At 42.4% G+C, this 27,160-nt stretch overlaps 1 long non-coding RNA gene across 1 annotated transcript; it reads right to left on the bottom strand.

Annotated features, from left to right (window-relative positions):
- Nucleotides 1–4,844: 4,844 nt before the first annotated feature.
- On the bottom strand, nucleotides 4,845–13,401 carry LOC120611529 (uncharacterized). The gene is made up of 3 exons (XR_005655223.1): nucleotides 13,009–13,401; nucleotides 9,225–9,297; nucleotides 4,845–4,939 (listed from the first exon to the last, which is right to left on the bottom strand). It is a non-coding gene; the product is annotated as an uncharacterized LOC120611529 (long non-coding RNA).
- Nucleotides 13,402–27,160: the final 13,759 nt, after the last annotated feature.

Genomic DNA, 27,160 nt, shown 5'->3' with positions numbered 1-27,160 from the left:
GTTCTGTGGAATTCCAGGAAGAAGAAGAATAAGTATAGAAAAAGGGAGTGTCCATTGTACCTTGATCTTCAGGATGTTACTTTAATTATGTTATCTTGGGATACACAAAGGAACAGATTATGTATAAAAAGGAGCCTAAGAAATAAACTCGGAGAGACAGTTGTGAGATCTGTTCTCCCTCCTGCACCCTGTCTGTCTTCTCTTTTTTCTCAGTCCCCACTCCCCCGTTCAGGGACCTGGTTTGACTTGGTCGGCTGGTTTACGACAGAAAAGGTTCTAAAAAAAGTAACCTCGACAGGATGATCAGAACAGATTCCTATCTGGGCCAGGTCCTGGTGGGTAGTCGAAGCCCAAACCTATCAGTTTAGTGACACATTTTCAGCCAGCCCTGTCCGTTGCTGCTCTGCAGCTAGCTAAACACACTTTTTAAAACTGTAATACACCTTGAAGAGAGTATTCGCTCTGTATCAGACACGTTCATTAGCTCTTGTAATCCATCACCGCCTTTCTTTTCACCACCTACGTGTGATCTTCCGTATGGTCCCTCAAAATCTGCAAATGCATAAAAGCGGCAGCAAAACCGATTCTTCATAGCCTGAGATCTTTCTCCCTGGCTGATATCGGTTTGCTCAATTTATCTCCTATAAATATTCTCTACAACTTCAGACATTTCTTACATTCACACCGGGCACCCGCTCTGCTTCTCACACACTGCCTGGTACCAGGTGGACAAGTTGCCTCCATCTATCCTGGCCCCTTTTACCAGGCCACTGCTTTGGCCCTCACACATCGGCTAAAATCAGGATAGAGATTTCACCCCCAGGATGCTCCTCTCGACCTTCCCTGAAGACCTGGTCTTCCCTTCACACACTTGGTTGTACTGGGACAGATTTTTTTCCCCGATTCTCTACTACTTTCTTCCCCAGTCTCTCCCTCTTCTCTCCACCTGCTGGCTAAAGCTGAGATGGACAGATCACATTCAGATCTGTCCTAACCCTTTTTCTCAAAACCTCTCTCTGCTCTTCACATGCTGGATGGAACAGAGATAATAAATTTACCTCTCCTCGACCATGACACCGGGAGCCCTATTGCCCCTCACAAGCCAGAATGAGGGACATATGGTCAGAAAAAGAAATACCTAAGAAGAGTTCCTGGTGGCTGAAGGTGCTTACACACACACACACACACACACACTTAAAATTAGCACCTATCTTTACACAAGGATTTCTCATGCAAACCAATCTTCAAGGAGAAGCTTTCACTGACCTGCCTGCCTTCAGCACCGAACTGCCTTCTGAGGACTAGACTGAGCAGAGCTCCTAAATTCAACAGTTTGTAGAGCAGCAGAGAACAGCTTTCCAACTGAAGAGAGAAGGGGCCCCAGAGTATCCTCACTGTAAGCCCTCCTTGCCCTGATGCTTCATAAGTAGCCTATAGCACTACATACTAAACTGCTCCAAAACTGATCTGTTGTCACAACCATGCTGCATCACAAATTAGCTGTTTTCCATGAATACATTCTCCATCTTCACTGCACCCTGACTTGCAGATCCTGTTGGCATTGGAAACAATGACCATTGGTTGACAGACACGGGATGCCATAGCCACACTGGACCCTGGATCCTGGACACCACCGATGTACACCCCAGACCAAGGGACCTGGACTCAGCATCAGATCGAGGGCCCTAGATACAAGACGAACACAGGAACCAATAAAAAATCACACCCCTATAAACAGGAGCCAAAAACAAACACCTGTGCACCAGGGCCAAAAACAAACCCCAGATCTGGGATACATAAGACCAGATGTCAGAGACTTGACACTGAGACAAGAGACCTAGACGCCAGATTCCAAACACCAGACCCTGGAGCCAGAGCGAGAACCGAAACCTGGACGTGGACGCTGGACCCGCGGCCAAACTTGACCGGACCGCATTACCCAGACACCAGATCAAGAGCTGGACTATAAACTGCACCCTCAGGATCTGGAGATAGACCCCCAAACGATAACTAGGACCTGAGTCAGACCCCAAAATTAAACCCAGACACTAGACCCCAGTCATCTGATGCCAGATGACTGAAGTCTCAGGAATTTAATTGGTTCTATCGACAGTTACATGCTTAAAACTACCACTGCTCAATGAGGACCTTGAATAATTTATCAACTGGATCTAGGTTTGCAAAAGGGACAGAAGTGTGATGCTTTTCTCTGAGCATTCTCTCGTCTAAAAGCTCAAATTAGTGGCTGCTTTGTTAAATTTGCAAAAGCAGTAGTATCCCTTTCATGCTTTACGGAGATTGCTAGAAATTATAGAATCTAGAACCTGAGAACATTCAAAATCAGATGCCCTTCCTCTCTCTTTGACTTTAAAGCTGTGATCCATGTTTCATACTGACTGACTAAAATGTGTAATCGAAAGTTTTATTTTTAGGAGTACTTCAGTTATTGCTTTTAGGACAACTGACCATCAAAACTACGATTTGTTTGAAATGTCATTTGTGAAGAAAACATAGTAAAGGACATAGTCTCTTTGCAGATATTCATGTCAAAAGTTAAACATTTTCCAGCTACAAATGGAATAAACGATGCTTCCAACGACCTTCCTGGGATTCCCCATCTACTCTGTTCATGGAACTATCACAGCAAGATCCCAGACCACTTTACCCTGTGCATGTATCTGGTCATGATGTGCCTTGTGTATTTACATAGCTGTGGGATACCAGTATCGGTTACTGGAACTTATTTACTGTGAGTGAGGGTTGAGGCAATGACTTATGGGGCCTTAATTTACAAATCTCCTATCACCTGCTCCTCCCTTTGCATGCAGCTAACTTTTCCAATATGTACATTTTTACATGAGGTAGATTCTTAGTCATCCTGTCTTGGTTAGACTGCATATTATTTTGACATTCTTGCAACTACAGTGTTAAGGGATGTTTCCATAAGGAAATCGACAAAGAACAAAAATCACATGCTGAGAGGGGTGACATATCTCACATTAATGAAATAATGTGAATAAACAGACAAATAAATATGACCACAATTAAAATGGTATGGTTGTAAAGAATACATTGAACAGTTACATGGTTCTTGATCGCCATAAACAACTAATATATGATATAACTAACAGTATGTGCTGTGCCTTTAAATGACTGATGGCAGCATACTTTGTTCACAGCATCATCGTCACAGGTGAGGACCGCACTGTGCTTTTTTCTTCAAGTCAGCTCCGACATCTTTTCTACTCCTATACCCTTAGGGAACCATGCCCCTATATGCGGTCTGTTGCCAAGAGAAACCAAAATCATGCATGCCTACCTACACATATAGAAGGATGGAACAGAATTAAGAGCCTAGAAATAAACCCATCTCTCTAAGGTCATTGGATGTTTGACATGGGTGGAAAACATGGACTTGGGTACAGGAGAGTCCTTTGAACAGAGGGTGCTAGCAAAATGACTACCATCTGTAGGGGAATGAGATTCGACCCTGACCTCATACCATATAAAGGTGAACTTGAAATTTATTCGAGCCTTAAAATTCAAACCTCTAGAAGACAGCACGTGGATGAATCTTCAAGCCCTTGTAATTAGCAATGACTTCTTTGATCTGGCACCAAACAATAATCGATAAAAAAGATAAATGAGATTGCCTCGAGATTCATCCTTTTTGGCATTAAAAGAATGTATCCAGGAAGTGACAAGACAACCTACAGAAAGGGAAGAATTTCACGTTATAGATCTAATGGAAGTGTCATTCAACAAAGAACTCTTACAACTCTTAGACAAAAAGACAAACTAAACTTCTAAAATGTACCAGAATAGACCGTTCTCTAGAATAGAGAAAATTTTCATTAGGGCCAAGAAAGGATGTTAGGTATCATGAGTCATGATGGAAATGCAAATGAAAACTACAATGCCATACTCCCCCTTCACACAACCCAGAATTGCTATAATCCAGAAAGCCAATCATGACGAATGTCATTTATGGAGAAAAAATTAAAGCCCTTAAAACACGTCAAAATGTAAAACACGGTGGCCTATGTGCACAAGTTTTCAACTCCAACCACTCAAAATGTTCTCGTCTGGTTCAAGGAATTCACTCCTTGATATATATCTCCCAAAATAGAAAACAGGCATTTAATGCTTTAAAAGTGAATTTCTTCAGCATCATTGTTCAAAGAAGCAAGTATGTATAAACCATTCAGAGGTCCATCTTAATTTGTAGTACAAACGAATAAAGTGATTCTGAATTGTTACAGCAGAATTCTTTAGAATGGTACTTAGAAACAGATTTAATTTCTTAAACGTATTACCTCTTGGCACATACCTTTTTGTGGTGGCAAAAGACACATTTACAAATAGAACCAAATATACTTGCTTCCGTTAAGATAAATTTAATAAATCTATGTCCCATACTTTGTGCTTCATTACTTTATCTTATTTGGAAATCTTGAGATTTTCAGTGAGTATGTATAACTTCACTAACCAAGCAAAAATTTCAAGTTTCAAATTATTAAAAACACAGGGAAAATTATCTATATATGTATATCTATATAAATACCTATATATATAGGCATAGATATACACACAATGTCACTGCAATAACTGTTAATGTTTTACCTATAAACCGTTTATTTGTACCTACATTTGTTACAACTGAGATTTCAAAGTGCATTAATACCTGCCTTACTTTCTTGACACAATTGTAACAGAAAATATGACTTTATTTCTGTGAATCCAGTAAATACATTTCATGATAACAAGTCCATTTAATCAAATCAAGTCTTAAGACGATCAAATATTAAAAACCAGCAATAACATCTAAAGAAAGAAAATGTCTTACTTGTTTAGAAGTTAATCCAAGTCAAAGGATCCACCGGCCGTCGAAGGTAGGATTTTAGATTCTGATAGTGACTCAAACCGGTGAGCCTCCTCCCTGCTCAATGGAGGAAAGGAAACAACTCCACAAAACAGTGCAAAGAATGCAGCCCTCACAGATTCAAAGGATTGTTCCCAGAAACAAAGATTACAGACCTTCCTGACACAGGCTGTCAGGATGGCAGAGTGCACATGATGTCTCAGATCCCCTCCGACCACAAACCAGCTCTTTCATGGCTCTGAGTGAGCTTTACCATAATAGCACTTATACAGCATTGAAAGGTAATGAAAGGTGGAGTTGAGAATGGTCTCTTGGGCTGAGGCCCCTCATGGCACCTTCCCCTGAGAGCTGCCAAGGCCAGCCACTGGGTGCACCAGGATCAGTGCACCTTGCAGATGGTTGACACCAAACCAAAATCCTATAACATGGACAAGACAGAAAGAAATCACATCTGGTATAAAGAGAACAATCCACATCGTCTCCACAGACAGCAATGTATAGAGGATCGTTTCACTCCTGAACCCCGGAGGCCACCTGGAATAGCAGTTTCATAGGGAACTATGATTCTGTTCTATCCCTACAGTACCTCCTTATGGCAAAGAACACACAAAAAAACAGATGTAGGGGAGGAAAGGATCATTTCTGGAAGGAAAAGCTCAATCGAGACAACCCTAGAGCTCCAAAAAGGAAGCAAATAATTTTAACTACCCATCTAAGGTACGATAGAGTCACACCACTTATACCTTCTAGCAAACACTGCAGACAAGGAATGGAAACTTTTAAGTCGTGTTAGTCAACCCTAAAAACACTGATACGGGGAATGGAAGGAGGACCGAGATCGGTTACCAGGCTCATGTTAGCAGTTTCGATGTCTACTACTAATATGATTATAGCCAAAGCTTTTTTATCTTTCCTTCACCATTTTTAAGGAGCCAGGCTAGAAAACTGTAGTCTGTATTTTTTAATGTGGCCCTTTCCATGTTCTTTGCTTGTTTAGCTCGGTCTGCTCAGGCAGTTGTGGCCTGTGTTTACATTTCTCATCTCCTAAGGCATCTCCTTTTTTATGAAAATGACACAAAAGCCACAGTCACAGAAAACAATGACCACCCATGAAAAGAAAGTTTCAACAAAGGAAGCGGAGAGTGGCTAATTCCAAGTAGCTGGCTTCGCAAATATTTTTTTTACAACCGTCTTAACATCTTAGTAAAAAAGACTGGCAACTCTTCTAAATTCACCCAAACCATGCAGAAATATACCAAAAAGGCTGATGGGATAGATACACTGCTTACCTCTGCCAACACACCTGTGGTCTCTCTCAGCTACAGTAGTTTTCAGGAGATAGCAGTATTCCAGCCATTAATTCTCCTGGTGCCTAAGCAGATGGCAGCTTTCTAGCTCTTAAATCCAATAGAAATGCTCCGTCGAGCCCAAGCATCTTTAAAAACCAAGGGAGGGAGGAGGGATGAAAACAGGCAGGATCTAAACTCTCCAAATTTCTTTATTCACAAATACTGTCTCCATCAATCGGAATCTCTATGAAAGTTGTTGTTAGACCTGGGGAAATGCGGGCTAGAATTAAGATAGAAGCGGTTCCCCATTACCTGTACACCGATGGACCCAAATATCTTCAGTTGCTATATAATATAAACCAAAAAATAGATAAACCAATTTTAGTGCTTCTAGGCACGCTTACTATCTTACATCACAAATAACAAAACCCGAAGTTTTCCACACCAAAATAATCCTCTCCTAGTTCCTCTGAACCTTCTATCCACACCCTACACCATTCCTTGCACACAGGCAGCTTCTCATAAACCTTTCCCTCCCATGGCAGTTCCACCACACACCACCTGGGGGAGCCAAAGGGACACCGACCCCCTCACCACAATGGAACCACCAAAAAAGCCTCCTGAAACTTCTCTATTGTGCTTAATAAAAATGCAGAGCAAAGTCTGCCTGCAGAAAGAATACGTGGTTCATGCTGGGTCACAAGAACGGGAAGAGTCATGCCAGATCACATGTGTCCATGCTCGGTCACATGAATGTGACTCAAAGGTAGGCGATGAAAAGCATGGAGGGATCGCGTTGGATTTAGCCCAGGAACCGACCACATCCCTCGAGCCTGAGTTCACAGACTGGCAAATTGTCCCAGGACCAGCACTCCCAGAACTCTTGTCCCGCTGATCCTAAAACCTCACCTCATGCCTGACCCCCACCCTCTACCCCGCTGCACCTGAACTCCTCCTGAGACCAAACGGCCAGTCAAATCCGCACAAAGAGCTAGCTTCACAAATGTTTTTTTACTGCCAACCGAATTTTACAGGAGACGATGAACTCACACCACTTCTAACTTAGACCTAACAATGCAGACTGGGACTAGGATTTTTATTATACACTCACGTGGAATTTACATAAGCATGAAAATGAGAAGAGCTCAACAGGTAAATTGTAGTGAGGTAACAGAGAAAGCAATGGTACAGAGTAGGAGGGAGGTCAAAGCTGGTTACTGGGCTCCTACTTGCAGCCTTTCTGTCTATTGCTGAGATCTTTTATTTTTCGCAACTTTTAAGGAGGCGGGAGAAAGGAGAACAGGAATACACAGTGGAGACCTGTATTTTTAAAAGTGGCCCTTTTCAAACAGGCAGGAAACTTTCAATAAATAGTGTGAGTTCACTAAGTCCAAGTTCTCACTTTTACTAATGGTTCACACCCATCTAAATGTATTAGACGGAAAATCCCTGACAGCACTTCACATTCTCGAAAACCCTGCAGAAATAGACTACAAAGGAAAACAGGATGAACAAGGAAGGGTACTGCTTACTTCTGCCAACACTCCTCCATCATTTCTGCTACAGCTGTGTACAGGAGCTAACAGTATCCCAAACATAAATTTTCCTGGTGCCATAACGAGATGGCAGCTTTCTTTCTCAAATCCACTTAACTGAACTTTCAAGCAGAAATCTTTTATCGACAGAGGAGGGAGGAAGGGCGTGGAAAGGGGCAGGATCTAAGAAAGAGCGGGGATTCTCCAAATCTCTGTTCAGACAGAACTACTCCACCAATTAGCATATCTGTGGAAGATGTTAGATTGTAGCCTCTTCCTGTCTACAGATAAGGTGATAACGCTAAGGTATTTTAGTACTTCTTCCCAATTTTTAAGGACACAAAAAGAGGATTAGGGACATACAAATGAGACCTTGTGTTTTAAAAACTGGCACTTTCAAATTTTTTCCCTTACTTTGGCTCAAAATGCCTCAGGCGGTAGTAGCTTGTATTTTCATTTCTGATAGACTCAGCAGGAAGACCCTGGAAAATGCTGAGACTTTCCTTGTAATTATGATCGGGCTTTGAAAAATCGTCCTCCATTTTTGTCAGATTTCTGATGTTTTTACATCTTTTGAAATCTGTTCCAACGTTCTGATACAGGGATAAGGCCGGAAAACTACATAAATTAGTGACTACATAAATAAGTGACTATTAAACCGGACTATTTTCAGACCCTGGAAGGTACTGCTACCTTTGGAAACTGCCTCATCATCCCAATGGCCATACAAGGAGAAATCTACAGAACAAAGGAAGATTCATGCAGAGAATACTACAAAGTGTTTGTCCATACTGTTAATGTTTACAGTTACCATAAGAGGAAAACGGGAAAACAAAATTTAAGATATACCCTACACAATGTAAACCCAACAATCTACTCCATTCTTGACTTGCCTTGCCCAGACTAAGAGATCAAAACTGATTCTCCAAATGCTCTATTAACGATAATTTTTAAAAGTTACACCTGGTTAGGAAACTTGTTTTTTCCCTTCCACCTTTTTACCCTGATGTTGATATTACCATCAATTATAATACCCGAAAAGGTAAAGAAGTAATTCAAAAGCTTAAGAATAATTCATTTTGCTTCTATCCATTTATTCTTATTTCTACCAGTATTAATGAAAAAATTGCTATCGTGAGTTTCCAAAAATATTTTCAAAATTAAAAGGTTTTTCAATACAAACAATGCATCATCAACCCAATAACATTAGCAATGACATAAAGCAATAGGGCTTTTTACAGCTTAGCCAAGGAAGCCCAAGCTTCCTATCCCCATAGTATTTCCTTTTCACAGCAGAAAAGACAAACGCACAGGAAAACATGACCGGCTCTGCGAGGAAAGTTTCAGTAAAGAAAACTGGGAGTCACTAAGTGCAAGTAGTTTGGCTTCAAAATAGTTTTTGTGCCCATCTACACATATTAGAGAGAAAAAACTCTGCTGCCTCTTCTAATTTATCCCAAACCCTGCTGATATCGACCGAAAAGGCTGACAGAGTAAACAAATATACATACTGCTTACCTCTTCCGCCACATGTCCAACACCTCTCAGCCAAAGCAGTTTCCAGGAGTTAGTAGTATCCCGGCCATTAATTCTGGAGTCAAAAAAAAAAAAGCAACTTTCTAGTTTTCCCAAATTCAACAAAATATACCTTCAAGCCCAACCATCTTTTATCAACAGGGGAGGAGGGGCATGGAAAAAGGCGAGATCTAAAAATGAGCCCGCCAAATCTCCAAATCTCTTTGTTCTGGAAGACGTCTCCACTATTTAGCATATCTACTGAAGGAGCACTTAGCCTGGGAGACAGGCAAACTAGAATTATGGTAGAAGCAATTCCCCATTAGATATAGACACAAACATCTTTAGTTTCTGTATATTATGAAGCAAAAGATAGATAAACAAGTCTTAAGTACTAGTCACCCTGCCTATCTTATACCTCAAGTAAACAATAACATGACCAAGTTTTCCACATCAAACCATTCCTCTCCTGGGTCCTATGAAGTTCAATACCCCACCCAACACCCCACAGCAATGTTGCAGGCAAAGCCTCTCTGCCCCATTTCTCTCACTGCAGTCCCACCGCCCACCACCTGGGGTCTGCAAAGGTACACTGACTACCTTCCTGCAAAGGTGCTTCCGAAAGCCTTGAGAAAACTCCAGTGTGCTTATTGAAAAGGCAGAGCAAAGTCTGCCTGCAGAAGGAATACTTGGGTTCATGCTGGGTCGCAAGAATGTGACTCAACACTCATGCCTGGCTGTCCCGACCTGCAGGACCTAGTTATTGCGTAGAACCCGAGGAGGACCGTACCTTGAAGAAAACATGGGCGGAAGAAAAGAATGGAGGCAAGACAGTGTTCTGATCAAGCCTCAAAATTTTATTGTCGAGCGGTTATATTTATACACTCAAGTGGAGAGGGCAGGGGCAGGACTGATCAGAGAGTATTCGTTACAAGCTTATTGGTGTCCACCAGATGAGGTGATTTCTACTTGGCTAGTCAGAAACAGGTGGGCTGTGCCAGCAGTTGCAGGCTCCCACTCTGCAGGTGGTGGAATGGGGAACAAAGACACGGGAAATGGCGGGTGCTTCACAGTGCCGTGGCTGTCCAAAGGTCACAGCTAGCAGAGTTTGTTCTCGGTAACAGAATGTGGTTCTTATCTTTGGGTGCAGGCTTAAGGCTCCCGACACCTGGCCACATGTGTCCATGCTCGGTCACATAGATGTGACGCGCAGTTATGGTGGAGTGTACCTAAGATTTAGCCCAGGATGCAGACCAGAGCACTGATGCCTGAGTTCACAATGATTGGCAAATCACACCGAGACCCACCCTCCCGGGTCCTACCCAGCACTTTTGTCCCCGAGGCCCCAAAACCTCACCTTATGGTTGACCCCAGCCTCTTACCCTGCTGTACCTCAACACCACCTAAAAGCAAACAGCCAGTCAAATCCATAGAAAACCCTTCAGTATCTAATCACAAGCTGGCTTCACGCATACTTTAAACTGCCACTCTAAACTTACAAGAGACAATGACCTCACACCACTTTTAATTTTCGCCTAAGACTGCAGACCGTGACTAAGGATTTTATTATATGTCCACCTGGGATTTACATAAGCATGAAAATGAGAAGAGCTCAGCAGGTAAATTTTATTGAGGCAACCCAGAAAGCAATGGTAGAAAGTGGGAGGCAGGTCAAAGCTGTTTACTGGGCTCCTACTATTGGGGCGCGATCAATTCTAAGACCCACGAAACCCATTGAGATGCATTGTGAGCCTTTATTAGCCAGCCGGCGACTGACTCTCTACCATGTAGGGTCAGAGGAGATAAGCCTGGAACTTACAGAGGAAGCAGCTTATAAAGCTTAAGACCATATCCTGCTGGTCTGCTGAACAAGCTAGCGAGCGGATTACAGAAAGCAGATGTTGGCTGTAAACGTCTTACACAAAGATAAATGTTTCCGGGGAAACTCTTAGATCAAACAGGGCCAAGCAGGCAGTTTCGTTATCTGCATCCTGGTGGCTGTCAGTGCTTTCCTGGGGGCTGGCGCCTGAAGATATCACTTCCCTGTGACTGATATATTGGAAAGTTTGTCACTCCTATACTTCTTGGTGCCTGTCTATTGCTAAGGTGATTATGCTAAGATCTTTTAGTTATTTTTCACAGCTTTTGAGACAGGGAAAAGAGGAACGGGGATAGAAAATGAGGACCTGTGTTTTTACAATGGGCCTTCATCAAAATGGCAGGAAACTAAGTCCAAGCACTCTTTTCACTAATATTTTTCGTGCCCACCTAAATGTATTAGAGGAAAAAGACTGGCAGCACTTCTACATTCTCCAAAACCCAGCATATACAGAACACAAAGGCCGACAGGACAGACAAAGATACTTTTTACCTCTGCCAACACTCCAACATCATCGCTCTGCTACAGCTGTTTCCAGGAGCTAGCAGCATCCCAACCGTGAACTCCCCTGGTGCCATAACAAGATGGCAGCTTTCTAGTTTTCTCAATCCACTTAACGGAATCTTACAAATCCTATCTTACAAATCCACTTAACAGAAAATCTCAACACGGGCATCTTTTACCACAAAGAGATGGAGAAGGAGCGTGGAAAGGGGCAAGATCTACAAAAGAGCTGGAATCTCCAAATCTCTCTCTTCAGGCAAAACTTCTCCACCAATTATCATCTCTATAGAAGCTGTTAGCTTGGAGCTCCTTCCAGTCTACTTATAAGGTGATTACGCAAATTTTTTTTAGTACTTCTTCCACATTTTTAAGAGGGACAGGGAAAGACAATTAGGGATAGACAAAGGAGACTTGCCATTTTTAAAAGTGACCCTCTCAATTACTTTTCCTTAGTTTGACTCAAACTGCATCAGGCAGTACTGGCCTGTGCTTGCATTTCTAACAGACTCAGCAGGAAGCCCCTGGAAGATGCTGACACTGTCCTTGTAGTTCTGATCTGACTTTACAAAATCAGCTTCCATTTTTGTCAGATTTCTGATCACCTTTCACATCCTTTAAAATCTCTTCCAACATCTAATAACGGATAAGGCAGGAGAACTAGACAAATTGGTAAATATTAAACAAGGCTGTTTCCAAAATCCGCAAGGTACTGCTACCTTTAGGGAACCTGGCAGATCACCCCTAAGACCAGACAAGGAGAAACCTACAGAACAAAAGAAATTTCCTGTAGAGATTACTAACAACTCTTGGTCCATACTGTTAATGTTTACTCTTACCATAAGAGGAAACTAGGAAAACAAAAAATTTAAGATGCACCCTACACAATGTAACCCCAACGATTTGTTCCATTTTTTACTTACTCAGCCCAGAACAAGTATATTTTGAAGTATTAATTCAAAAGCTTAATATTTCATTTTGCTTCTATCCATTCATTTTTAAAATGTGGTATTTCTACCAAGATTAATGAAGCAATTGCTATCATGAGTTTCCATAAATATTTTCCAAATTAAAAGATTTTCTAATAAAGAATAACTTTAGCAAAGACAAAAACAATTAAGGCTTTTTACAGCTTGGCTAAAGAAGCCAAGGCTTCCTATCCCCCATGGTATTTCCTTCTTATAACAGCACCAAAGACAAAAGCACAGAAAACCATAACCACTGCGAGGAAAGTTTCAATATAGAAAACTGGGAGTCACCAAGTCCAAATAGCTTCCCTCTACGAATAGTTTTCAGGCACATCTAAATGTATTAGAGAGGAAAAAGTCAGCCAGCTCTTCTAAATTCTCCCAGACCTTGCAGAAATCGAGCAAAAAGGCTGACAAGGTAAACAAATATACTGCTTACCTCTGCCGACACACGTCCCAGATAGCTCAGCTACAATAGTTTCCAGGAGATAATATCCCAGCGATTTTCCTGGCACCGCAACAAAATGGCGACTTTCTACTTTTCTCATGTTCAACTGTAGTACACCTTCAAGCCTCAGCATCTTTTATCAGCGAGGGAGGAGGGGCATGGAAAAAGGCAGGATCTGAAAAAGAGCCCGCCAAATCTCCAAATCTCTTTGTTCTGGAAGACTTTCCACTATTTAGCATAACTATTGAAGGGGCACTTAGCCTAGGAGACAGGCAAACTGGAATTATGGTAGAAGCAATTCCCCATTACATGTAGACAAAAGAACAGGAACATCTTTAGTTTCTCTATAATGTGAAGCAAAAAAATAGATTGACTAATCTTTAGTGCTAGTGTAATAGCCTGCTGAAATGTGAAAGGGTTAAAGGATAATTAAAACCTGAAACTGGACAAAGGAAGTCTATACCTTAGGCCTAGTTTCTGGAACCCCTAACCACATTCTGTTAATCATGAAACTTGTAACGATGAGCTCATACGCTAACTGCCAATTTCAGCCTGTGTAACCCTGCTTGCTTTCGTGGCATGAAAAATAATCAATTTCATATAAGCTGAAAATTACTGTTTGGCCATCGCCCATGGGAACACTGGCTATTGCCCATGGGAACATAGGCAATCACCCATAGGAACATAACATTCTAACAACAAGCTTTCTGCTTCTGTACTCCCTGCTTGCACACCTGACCAGTGGGTTGACGGGTAGTGAATAGGAGAAAGATGGACCTTTATGTTTAAGACAGAATGAGGAATAGGATTTAGGGCTTAAAAACCTTGTATCTTGGCATTTCAGGGCTGCTCCTTTAGAAAGACAGCCGCCGGCTAATAAACTGCCTCTATAATCAAAGCACTCAGGTTGAGTCTGGTTATTCTGGTCACAACACTAGTCACCCTCACTATCTTATCCCTCAAGTTAAAAATCACATAACCAAAAGCTTTCCACACAAAGCCATTGCTCTGCTGGGTGCTGTGAAGTTTAACCCTCTACCCAACACCCCACAGCAATGCTTGCACGCAAACCTTCTCCCCGCCATTACCTCCCATGGAAGTCCCACCACCCACCACCTGGGGGCTGCAAAGGGACACTGACTACCTCCCCACAATGGCGCTTCCAAAAGTCTGAAAAACCTTTCTCCAACGTGTTTAATGAAAAAAAGCAAAGTCTGCCTGCAGAAGCCACACCTGGGTTTGAGACAAGACATCACTTTTAAAATTCTTAATCTTTTAGCAGGAAATGAAGTAGGACATCTCTTGCAGAGTTCATCTTTTTAGTAAACCTAGTTAGGATTTCTTCCCTCCTTTCTCTGGAAAAAAAGGCCCTCTCCCTCAAATCCTGACAACTGCCCTGGCGACCCAGATCCTCTGACTATTGATAAGAATCATCAGACCATTGCTAAGCAGAAATGGTGTTAAGCCAGGCAGGGCCCTTAAGAGTCTGATAGGGGAGGGGACTTTAAGCCAAAAGTCTTTCTTTTTACTCTTTAAGAATTGTATTAACTGAGCCTGTTTCCCTTTACTCACTTAATACGCAAATCAATAATAGAAATTAATAGATGTATGATTTAAATAATAAGTTTGTATCTTGTTTTCCTTGTCTAGGGATTGAGGTGGCACTTCAGCAAGGAAACCAAGACCCCACCCTGACTGAGGCAGAAAGGGAAAGAGTTCCATGAAACCCCTGTAGTCAGGGACTATGGCCATTCTAAACAGGAAGCAGATACAGAAGAAGAGACCTCCCCTTCTTCAACATCCTGTGCTGGCTGGAAAATTACTGCTTGGCTATAGCCCATAGGAACACAGGCTATCGCTCATGGGAACACAGGCTATCACCCATGGGAACATAACATTCTAACAATAAGCTTTCTGCTTCTGTACCCCTGCTTGCACACCTGACCTGTGGGTTGGCAGGTAGTGAATAGGAGAAAAATAGACCTTTGTGTTTAACACAGAATGAGGAATGGGATTTAGGGCTTAAAAACCCTGTACCTCTACATTTTGGGGCTACTTAATTTGGGGTCTGCGTACCTCTGGCAGACCCAGCTGTCTGAATAAAGAGCCTGTTTCCTATAACTCACTGATTTCTGGTGGTCCGTGTGTCTTTCGGGGGCTGGCGGCTACAACAATCCATACTAATAAGGTGGTTCGTGGCTCTTAGAAAAGAGGTAGGCAGGACAGTTAGGGGGTTTCGGGTCTGCCCGCAAAGACACGGAGGTCATCCTATCCTAGACGGGGTCCACCCTAATCCACCCACAATTAAGCAAGCCAGAAGGCACTTTTTTTTTTTCTTCACTCACACAAAGAAATCAGTAGGCAGAGAATCAGGTACCAGTTTAAGCCAGTGACTGGCACAAGGGCAATGAAGACCCTAACGCCCTTCACTCACATGGGTCTCATTAGACCATCATTATAATATGCTGCCTATGCCTGGAAGTTCATTCATATTATAACAGACTGAATGCTGGGAACAAACATGTTCAGAACGCAAAATGATGACTCACTGGGTGCTGTCAATCTTCCTTGTCAATCAAGGAAGCCCAGTCTAAGTAACCAAACACAGCAAAAAGGGATAAAAACCCTGAAGTCTTGGCTACTTGGCTACCACGCTTCTCTTGCTCAGGCCTGCTTCCACGTCTGGAAGTGTACTTTCCGTCCTAAGAAAAACTTTTCTAATGTATTTCGGTGTCTTACTCAATTCTTTGTTCAGGACATCAAGAACCTGGACAAGGTGCCGGGAGAGGACCCCATTCTCCAGTAATAATAACACAAAAGAAGGAAAAAAATACCATCTCTGGGCGATGAGTTAAAGAGAGAGAGAGAGAGAGAGACCTTGAGACTTAAAGTAACACGTTAGCTTCACAAATATTTTTTGACACCAATCTGAATGTATGAACAGACTGGCAGCACTTCTAAATTCTCCCAAACCCTGCAGAAATAGATCAAAGACTGACAGGGAAAATAAAAATACTGCTTAACTCTGCCAACAGACGTTCATGATCTCTCGGCTGCAGCAGCTCACAGGAGCTAGTGGGATCGCAACCGTTAACCCACCTGGTGACAGAAGAAATGTGCTTGTTGGTTTTCTCAAATTCAACTTCACCTGGCGTTCGAGTCTAAACATCTTTTATCGGGGGTAGGGAAAGAGGTGGAATCCAGATAAGAGCGGGAAATATTCAAATCTCGGTGTTTGCTCCACCCAGAAATAGGCACCAATTTTACAGCAATTACATGCCTATGATGGCTGTTAGCAAGGGGGAAAGGCAAGAGGAAATTAGGATAGAGGCAACTCCCCCATAATATGTGCAAGACTCAGAATACCTTAGTTCTTCTAGAATACGAAACAAGAAATAGATAAACCTATGTTTACTCCTTACCTATCTTACACCAAACATGAAAATAAGAAAAGGAAGAACTTTCCATATCGAGCTGTATCTCTGCTGGGTCCTTTGAAAGCCGACCCTTCTCCCCAAACCCTTACTCAGTCCTAGTGAAGTAGGGCCCGGTTGGGACCCTGCAGTAGAGGACACACAGCATCCCAGGCTTCACTTTTCCGTGCACTGTAGCTTAACAATAGATTGTCCCCTCTGGCTTCAGGTCGCTCCTCCCATGTTTGCCAGTGCCCTTTATGCCCTCACATACTGGCCTTGTACTGGAATGGAGAAACCGCCTCCAAGTCTCCACTCCCCGATCCCCCAGGCACCCCATCTTCCCCTAACACACATGCTAGAACTGGGTTAGAGAAATCGCCTCCAGGTCTCTACTGGCCCCTATGCAAGTGGGAGGGAAAAAAGGTTCTATGGAAATTAACTTCACAAGGTGATCAGATCACAGATTCCTACCTGGACAGGCCCTAGTCGATAGTCACAATGCCACACCAACTCTTTCTTTAGTAAAACGTTTAAGAAAGTCCTGACCATTGGTGTTCTCCAACTACGTAAACAGAGCTTTCAAATAACAGTAAAACCCCTTGAAGGGGTTATTCACCCTCGAAGAACACACAATATGGTGAGCTATTCTGTATCCATCCTGCCTTGCTTTTCACCACATACGTGTAATCTTTCTTATGTGCTTTCCATAATCGCAACTGCCTAAAAGGAGTAGCAAAATCGATTCCCTATAGGATCTGAGATATTGCTCCGTGGCACATGTCATCAATTTTGCTCAAATAAACTCTCATATGTGTTCTCTACAGGTTTAGAAAGTTCTTACATCCACACCAGTTACCCACGTGGATGAAGACGATGGAGACTTTCACCTCTAGGTCTCTCCTCACGGGTCCCCCAAGGACCTGTTGGGCCCTTCACACACCGGGCTAAACGGGGATGGAGACCTCACTAACTCTCTACTTTTCTGGGCACCCTCTTTAATCCTCAAATGCTGGCTGCATCTGGGATGGAGGAGAAATCCTCTCCGGGTCTGTCCTTACCCATATGTTGACGTAACTACCCTTCAAGCTGCCTGGAGCAAAAACTGAGACATCTCTCTTAGGAGGGTGTATCCCCTAGCTCCCAACCTCAGGAGCCCCTGTGCCCCTCATATAACACATGACATGTAAACATTGAGAAAAAAAAATTGCCTAATAAGAAGGGTTCCTGGTGCTTATCTGGGCTCAAATTTTAAAAAAGAGCCTAGCAGCCTTTATACCAAGGGGTACTTCATGTAAACCACACTTCAGGGAGAAGCTTTCACTGACCTGCCTGTCTCCAGGACTGAAGCTGAAATTGTCTTGCGAGAGCGGAACAAAGCATCTGATGACATCGGAGCTCGCAGAGCAGAGCTGTCACTTTAGAGGGAACAGGCCCCAGAGTCACCTCGCTTTAGGCCCTCCTTACAGCCATGCTTTCCCACAGCCATGATGCTTCATGACTGACCTGAAGCTCTACTGAGCCGCTCCACAGCCTTGCTGTTCTCATAGCTGTGCTTTATCACGATTCAGCTATTTATACTCAATAAAGTATCTACCCCCTTCACTGCACCGTGTTGTTGACTAACGGGAACCAATGACCATTAAATGAAAAATACCAGATTCTGGCCGGAGCCAGAATCGGGACCCCAGATACAGATCCTGGAAACTGGACACAAAAATGGACCCCACATTCAAAGACAGACCCCATACCGCAAGACCTAGACCCTGCAGCAGACCACAGAACCTGGATCCAAAGCTATGCCCCAATCAAAACCCAGGTACAATGCCCAGGATGTAGGACACCAGATGCCAGAGGCTTGACGCTGGACCACAGACCCAGGATCCCAGATTACAGACACGAGACTCTGGAGCCGGAGCTGGACCTGGACACTGCGGCCAGACCCACCGGACCCCGAACCTCCAACATAGATGCACAGCTGGACTATGGACTAAACCTCAGAACCTGGAGAGGGTCCCCAGAGCCATAACCAGGGGTTTAAAGGCAGACCCCCCCAGGATCAGACCTGGACACAGGACCCCGGTTGCCAGCTGCTAGATTCTGGAGGTGAACTTTGGACCTGAGACACTGTAAATAGACCCTGGACCCATAACTGCACCCCAGAGCCAAACTGATCGCAGTCCAGGGACCACAGACCCAAAACTCCAACTCTGATTCTAACCTCTAACACCCTATATCAGACCCTAGACCTTTAACCCCCTGAACCCCTAAATGTCTAACATACCTCAACATAAAACATCACTGTACGAAATGTTGTGAGATTAAATCAAGCACCAACTGCTGTGACTCTCCTTCCTCTTTGTTTCAACCTTATCTGATTTGCAAGCCTGTGATTTTTAAGTGGTTTGAAATAATCTAATCTAATTGGAATCTTCCTCGTCATTGGCATTGTAATTTGAGGTTTTCGATTCCCTAGGGGCCAGCTTTAACATCTCTGGGTGACCTGTTCTGAACTCCCATGCCTTCATTTTAAAATGACTGCCACAAGAAGGATTAGATTATCTAAAAGGAGAGTTGGAGCCAAACTACTTCTGGCAGGTGAAATAAATTAAGTTTACCTGTGAACATAGCTAATGTTTCCTCTTAGTTTTTGTGAAAAGGCATTTACGATTTGTATTTGTCCTTGGCGAGGGAGCCTTGGCGCCACAGAAGCAGTTTGTGCTTTCAAAAACACTCTAGACCTTCATTTTCTTCTTTAGTATATTATTATAAAATGATATTAAGTTATTCACTTAACCGAAGCGACAAAGCAAAACTTTGGACAAAGCAAAACTTTGGTTCTTAGGATTGAGGAAATTATCTCAAGTCATTGAGCACTTGATTAAGACGAAAAACTATTTTAAGAAAGCAGTCTTTGATTTCTAGGCAGAAAACTTTTCATAATATCTTATCTGGAGCAGAAGGATGCGGGAAAACTTTGTCCTTCTAAAGAAAGAATAACTCAACTCTGCTTCTACAAAAGTTTTCTTTTGATATTTAAATTTTTCCTTGGTGAAATGTATTCCAATCTCATTCAACTTAACTGTCCATAACATTTCCTCTCCCAAGATGTCACCTCACAAACCCCCTACAATACTTCTTTTCACAGATTTTTTTTTACAGTTTTCCTCGTTCCCATTCTGCAAGAACCAGCCTTACATTAGGACAAAGTTAATCTCCTTTCCCTCTAAAGGTTTAAGGAAGAGCGCGAAACCTCCAAATTTCTTTGTTCCCACAGGACTCAACTCGATTAGCATATCTAGGGGAGGAGCTGTTAGCCTGGGGGAAAGGCAGGCTAGAATTAAGGTAGAAGCAATTCCCATTGCATTTAGACCAATACACTCTAATATCTTTAATTCCTCTGTACTATGAAGTACAAAAAATAGACACACTTACATTCAGTACTCTTTATCCTCACTACCTGACACCACAAAATTAAAATAAACAAAGAAGAATTTTCCACACCGAGCTGGTTCCTCTCCCGAGTCCTCTAAAGACTGACACCCCGTATCGTCACCCCTCAGCACTCCTGGGACATAAAGCTTCTCCTCACTTTTTCTCACCCTGTCTGTCCAAGGAGCAGCTCTGAGGGTCTGCAGAAGTACAGAAACTGCCTCAGCACAGTGGAGCCACCAGAAGCCTCGAGAAGCTTTGTGGGATTCCTGAAAAGGTGAAGCCGTGTCTGCGTGCACGAGAAGCCACCTGCTCTACGTGGGTTTACGCTGGTTCAAGCAGAAACGTGAGGGTTCCGTGGGGGTCTCTTGATCTGAGTGACCCACCATAAATGCACACAGCTGGAAGACCAGACACTAGTGCAGGCTGGCCCTGTGCTAAATGAGTCCGCACTGATTGGCAGATCCACCCAGGACCTGTCCCTTGACTCCTTCCCTTGGCTCCTCCCCACTGTCTCTCAGTACCTCAATGCACCCCAGGCCCTCACCTCACACTGGCGGACTGATCCAAACCACTGCCTGGTTTAGCCTAAGCGCTTTTGATTGGACATTTGAAGATGAGCTGTGCATTTCCCTGCAGGTCCACCTCATCTTTTCTCCTCATTGACCTCTGCTTCCACCCACACGCCCCTGGAGCTCAACCCCATTTTTTCTCCTCTGTAGTCATCACTGTAAATCACAACAAAAACCCAAACCATAATGCTAAACTAACGTAGGGAAGTGACAAGAGAATTAAAATGTTAAATCGAGCTACATTCAGAGACTCAGCAGCTCTGTGGTCAGGCCACGAGGGTACCTGCAGAACAAAGGAAGATTTCTGCTGGAATTGCTAACAACCCATTTCCCACACCTGTAAAGGGGAAACAGGAAAAACAGAGCCTTTAAGTGTCTGCCCTACACAAAATAAAATCATTCATTCCCTGTGTCTAAAACCATAGACAACCTGTGGATTGGGGACTGCCCGCAGACTTTTCATGCTACATACTCTTATCCTTTCTCAATGTTTGTCCATGGCAAAGGAAATGGGTAAACAAAGTCTTTAAACTGTAACTCACGGGAACAAAAGAATGATATATAAACTGGACTTACCCACAATACACGGGGCTTTTTCCTTGTCTTGGCTTTTTGTCTTCGCTATTTCTAGTCTTTGCTTTTCCCCTTTTTACAATACACTTTCCTTTTGACTCTCACTATGGCGTGCATGTTCAATTCTTTCTACACTTTCCACCAAAGAACCTACTCTTCTCTCCGGGGAGGGGTTGTCTCTCTGCACTCGGGGAAATTTGTCCTGTCCTGCTTCAAACTATAACCATAACGCATGACTCATAAAGGATAACCGTAAACCATAACCGACATAAACATAACCAGAAACCCTAAACGTAATCCATAATCTATCTTCAAAAACAGTAAACTACACATAACCATAAACAGTAACCATAAACCATAACCAAATTATAATCCATAACCTGAACCCCTAACTCAGCCCCAAACTTCATCCCAGCCCCAACCCTTATCTTAGCCCTCTAAATCACAAACATTTTAGATATAGAACTTCCTACAGAATCAAAAAAAAAAAAAAAGCCTTAGAGCAAGTAAACAATTTTGGCAGAGTTACGGGACTAAATATCAATAAACAATCTGTTTTACTCGTATGAGAGCAAGGAATAATCCTGAGAAGAATTTAAATAAATAATCACATTTTAAATCATTTCAATGTTAATAAATGTTTTGAAATGGATTTAATCAAACTGCAGGATTTGTACACTGAAAATCGAAACATCTCATGGTGATGAAAAGAATTAACACTGTTTAGATGGCAATAGTACATAGCTGATGCACAGATTTGATGTGATTCCTATGAAAATTCACAGAGGTCTTTGGGGAAAATGTACAGGCTGATCCACTTACATAAAATTTCAAGGGATGCCAAAGAGCTGCAACAGTCTTCAAAAAGAATATCAAAGTTAGAGGCATGCACTTCCCAATTTTAATTCTTAATAGAAAGCGACAGTGATTAAAACATTGTGATACTGGCATAAAGAGATACAGATAGATCAATGAAACTGAATGAAAAGCCCAGAAATAAACCCATCCATCGACAGACCATTGATTTCTGATAAAATGGCTAAAAAAGGGTCTTTTCAAAAATGGAGCCAGGCGAGTGGTCATCCACATGAAGAGAAATGAAATGGGATCCTAACCTCACATCGCATGCAAAAATTAATTCAAAGTAAATAAACGGCTTAAATAGGCAAAGTAAAATTATAAACTCTCAAAGAAAACAGAGATAAATTTTCATGACCTCGAATTTACCAATGGTTTCTTAGAACAGACACCAAACAGAAACAACTAAAGAAGAAATAATTAAATTCAATTTGCTCAAAATGAAAAACCTTATGTGCATCAAAAGAAGCTACCCAGAAAGTGAAAAGACAGGCTACAGAATGGAAGAAAATAGTTACACATTATATCTCTGATAAGAGTCTGTTATCCAGAAGAAAGAACTTTTAAAAGTTATTGACAAAAAGACAAACGGGACAATTTTAAAATGCACAAGGGTTTTGATTACACCCTTCTCCAGAGAAGACCTACGATTTGACCAACAGACACACGAAAAGATGTTAAACATCGTCAGTCGTGATGGAAATGACAATTAAAACTACCGTGTGATACAGCTTCACTCACACTACAATGGTTGTAATTGAGAATGCCAAAAATAACAAACACTGGCAATGATATAGAAAAATTGGAATCCTTAGATATTGTTCCTGAGGGTGTAAAACTATGATTGAGCATCACTTAATTTAAATAACAAAGCCTTGAAAGTTTCAGCTCACCAAAGACACCTAGAAAAACTTAAAAATGCACATGTACAAATAATTATTGCTAAATAGTTGACCTACAAATCGTTATTAGTATCTATTTTTTTTATTAGATAAAACTATGACATTGCAAATCCAATTATTATCTTGATTTTTCTTGATATTTTCTATATCAAGCTATTTTCTTTATATACTTTGTAACACAGCTAAATTAAACTTATTTTTTATACCCAGCTAAAACATATATAGTTTATATTAATAACCTTCAAAAACATGTCTATGCAATCCCACCAAACTTAAGCCAGCTTTAACATCAAATATCGTCTCTGATCATATGATCCTGAAATGCATTTGAGTTTGTTTCTATTTTCTCTCTTAATTTATATCAGCATTGAATTCCTTTAAGCCAATCAAAATATTACAAACTAGTAATACCAGTCGGAGACAAAAACATCCTGCCAACACGTTATACAGACAAACGCAAAAGTTTCACAAATAGAGATCAAAACATAGACAGAATTACTAGTGATCGTAGAGAGCACTCTGATGTCTTAACAGTGAAATGGCCGCTTGTCATGAGAGTTCTATAAAACGTTTTCCGATGGAGAGTTTCTCCAATTCAAAGAATCCACAGTCTGACCATTAATGGTAGGATTTTAATAGCGACTCAAAGCAATAAGCCTTTTGACAGCTTAACTAAAGAAGCCAAAGGCTTTCTATTTTTATGACAAATGACAAAAAACAGACACTGAAAAAAGTGACCATCTCTAGAAGAAAAGTTTCAATGAACAAAATGAGGAGTTGCTAAGTCCGGGTGAGGGGCCGAACAGGTAGTGCAGGGACATTGCCTCCTCCTCTAAGATATGGCTCTGGAAAATTTTCCTTTCTTCAGACCTCCCCGTTTTAGCCCTAGCTGAGGTGATAAGCCCAAAAACGTCTTTTCCAGACCAGATGCCATCTTTGGCCAAAGCAAAATTTTCGGCTAATTCTAATATCATTATAATCTCATCCGCATTGCACATACTTCAGCTCCCATTGCACACCTGACACTAACACAGTTCCAGAAACATCTTATGAAAAAGAAAAGCCAGAAAACAAAGTTCCCCACCTACTGGGAGGAGACAACAAGGCCAAATCGGCATCCTCCAGGGAGAACAAAAAGTTCATAACGAGCCTTCTTGGCGGGACTTTGTCCCTCTCCCTCTCTCTCCCCACCCTTTCCTCCCTCTTCCTCTCTCGAGGTGAAGCCTGCACTCCACCTCCTCAAGTGAGTACTTTAACATTAATAAAACTCTGCTTTCCTGCTTGCTGTTCATCTTGCCTTTCGATTCTTTCTTGTGGAATTCAGCAAGAATCTGGTCATCGGACACACAAGAACTTCAGCAGTTGATCTCACTCTGGAATTCTTTCTCGCGGAATAAGATGAGAACCTTTCCGCGGACACAGGTTATAGCTTGACAAATATTTTTTCATGACAATCTAAGTATAGATGAGAGGAAAAGGACTCGCAGCGATTCTAAATTCTACCAAAGATCACAGAAATAGATCAAGAAGGCTAACAGGGTAAACGAAAATAACGTTTATTTCTCCCAGTGGAAGACCATGATCTCTCAGCTACAGAAGTTTCCAGGAGCTAGCGGTAACCCAGCCGTTAATTTTCCTGCCACCATAAAAAGATGGAAGTTTTGTAGTGCTCTGAAATCCATCTTAAGTGCGCGGAAAGAGGCAGAACCTGGGACCTAAGGAAGACTATGAAATCATCAAATCCCTTCCTTCACGCAGAACTATCCAGACGATTGGCATAGAAGGAGCTGTTAGCCTGGGGAAGATGCAGGCTGAAATGAAGGTAGAAGGAATTCCCTCTGTTATATGTAGACTAATAGACCATAGAGCTTTAGTTCCTCTATAACACGAAGCAAAAATAACAGATACACGCATGTTCAGTACTCCTCACCCTCACTATGCTACACCGCAGAATTAAAAAAAAAAAAAAAAATTTTCCTCACCGAGCCATGTCCTCTGCTTTGTCACCTGAAGACAGACAGCACCTCTCCCCACACTTGGCACTCCTGTCCAGATTTGGGACATTTGGATTTGGGACACTTCTCCTCACTTTCTCTTTTCATCATGTCCCTGGTGCAGCTCCCAGGGGCTGCAGAGATAGCAGGCCTGCCTCACACAATGGCGCCGCTGGAAGCCTCGAGAAGCTTCTTCCGGCTTTCTGAAAAGGCAGAGCATACACGCTGTGGCTCACACTAGATCACGTGAGTGTGATAGGAGGGTGGGGTGTCCACGCATGCTCACGTGGGGGGTCGCATGGTGGTCCACGCGGGATGGAGACTATGCCCAGAGCATCCAGAGGACCGTGTCTAGAGTAAGGCCGACCCAACTCTACACTGATTGGTGAATCGCCTCAGGGCCAATCCCTTGGCTCCTCCTCATCGGCTCTCAACACCACCCTCAACCTCACACTGGCCCCACCCTCCAATACCCAGACCTTGCCCCTTTTCAAGGCCAAGCGGCCGATAGCTAATGGCGAGAAGGCGCGGATTAGACCCACGTTGTGTGGGCTGCATGCCTGGGAGGAATACTTCGGCTCGAGGACAACCAGTCTGTCCCCAGTCCTCCCCCTGACGGAGGACTTTGTTCAGCCGCAGGTGTTAGAGACATCCTTCCTGACCGGGCTTTGGCAAATAGGGTTTTTCAAGCGTTAGCTTTCATGGTAGAACACTTAGCAGAATTGCGTACATAGGTTAACCCAAATTACTTCATAATTTTTAAAAACTAAAGCAAGCTTTCAAACAGAATTGATATAGAAGTATAAGAATGTCCAAGATGCTCATAAGTCATTTTCAGAACGTCTATACTTACTCCGCTGCCAAATCATGCTCTTCTAATTAAGCTTGCTGCATCTCAAAATATGAGCAACTGGGAGAAATATGAACTGATTTATCGTGGCATTTTGTTTTCTCTTATGCTTAATTATAGGGTCCCCTTGACTTAGCAACACCTAATTCAAAAATCATCAGTGGGGAACCACAGGTAGTGCCTGAAGAGGTGTCATGGTGGACCACCGCCCGAGAGTAGAGCCATCGTGAAAAGTTATTCTCTGCTGCCATTTATTGGACATTTTGGTAATATCAGCCTAGTGTGTGTCATCGTTAAGTTATTCTCTGCTGCCCTCTCGTGGACATCTCTTGAATAACACCCCGGTTCTGTGATGAAAATTTATTCTTTGCTGCCTTGTCAGGCATCTCGGGAATGGCACCTGAGTGTAGGTAATCGTGAAGATTTATTGTTTGCCTTCATCTCACGTGCATCTTGGGAATAACACCAGAATGGATGTAATAAGGAATTATTCTCTTCTGCCATCTGTTATGCATTCTGGGAATAACACCCAAATGTATGTCATCATGAAAAGGCATTCTTTGTTGTTATTTTGTATGCAGCTCAAACATAATATCCCAGGGAAAAAAACTTCTGAGTGTATGTCATAAAAAGTTATGAACTAGTATCATTTTGTTGGCTTCTCCAGAATAACACTTGAGTTTCTTCTCTGCTGCCATCTCGTGGGCATCTTTGGAGTAAAAATGCATGCCTGTCATGAAAAGTTATTCTCTGCTGAAATCTTATTGGGATTTCGGGGATAACAGCAGAGTGTATGTCAGAAAAAGTTATTCTCTGCTTCTGTCTTGTGCGCACTTTGTCAAGATACCCGTGTGTACATCACAATGAATACATATTTTCTGCTGTCATCTCGTGGGCATTTTAAAAATAACACCAAGGTGTATGACTTCCTAAATATTTATTTTCTGCTGCCATCTGGTGGGGTTTTTAGGACTAACACTTGAGTGGTTGTCATCATAAATATTCATTCTCTGTTTCCATCCAGTGGAAATTTTGGGAATAATGCCATGAAAAAAATATTTAAGTGTTATTCCATGCGCATTTTCTAAATAACACGCAGGGGCATGTCATCATAAAATGTTTTGGTCTATTGTCAATTCGTGCGCCTCTTGTTAAAAACAAAGATTGCGTGTCTTAAAACATTGTTTCTGGTGCCATCTTGCGGGCACATTGAAAACAACAGCCAGGTATATTTCATCGTAAATTTATTTTCTGCTGCTATCTGGTGTGAATTTGGGGAATAAAATCTGAGTGTCGGCAGACGTGGCGTCAAGTTTGAATTCCCGATTTCCACGTTACTCGCCACCAAAAAAAAAAAAGAAATCGACAGTAACCGAAACATGGTGGTATCGGCAGAAAATCGAACACACAGAGCAGAATGGATCCCCAAATTGGACCCACGTCAATGTCGCTGGGGACGCTAGGCAGCCACACGCAAAATGACACCGGGCACGAGCCGACACTACGCAGAAAAAAGAAAAAAACACAATTTTCCACACCGGCCCTCGCT

Source organism: Pteropus medius, unplaced genomic scaffold (assembly GCF_902729225.1).
Source record: "Pteropus medius unplaced genomic scaffold, Ma_sr-lr_union100, whole genome shotgun sequence".
Lineage (NCBI taxonomy): Eukaryota > Metazoa > Chordata > Mammalia > Chiroptera > Pteropodidae > Pteropus > Pteropus medius.
This window is presented reverse-complemented; position numbering and strand designations above follow the sequence as displayed.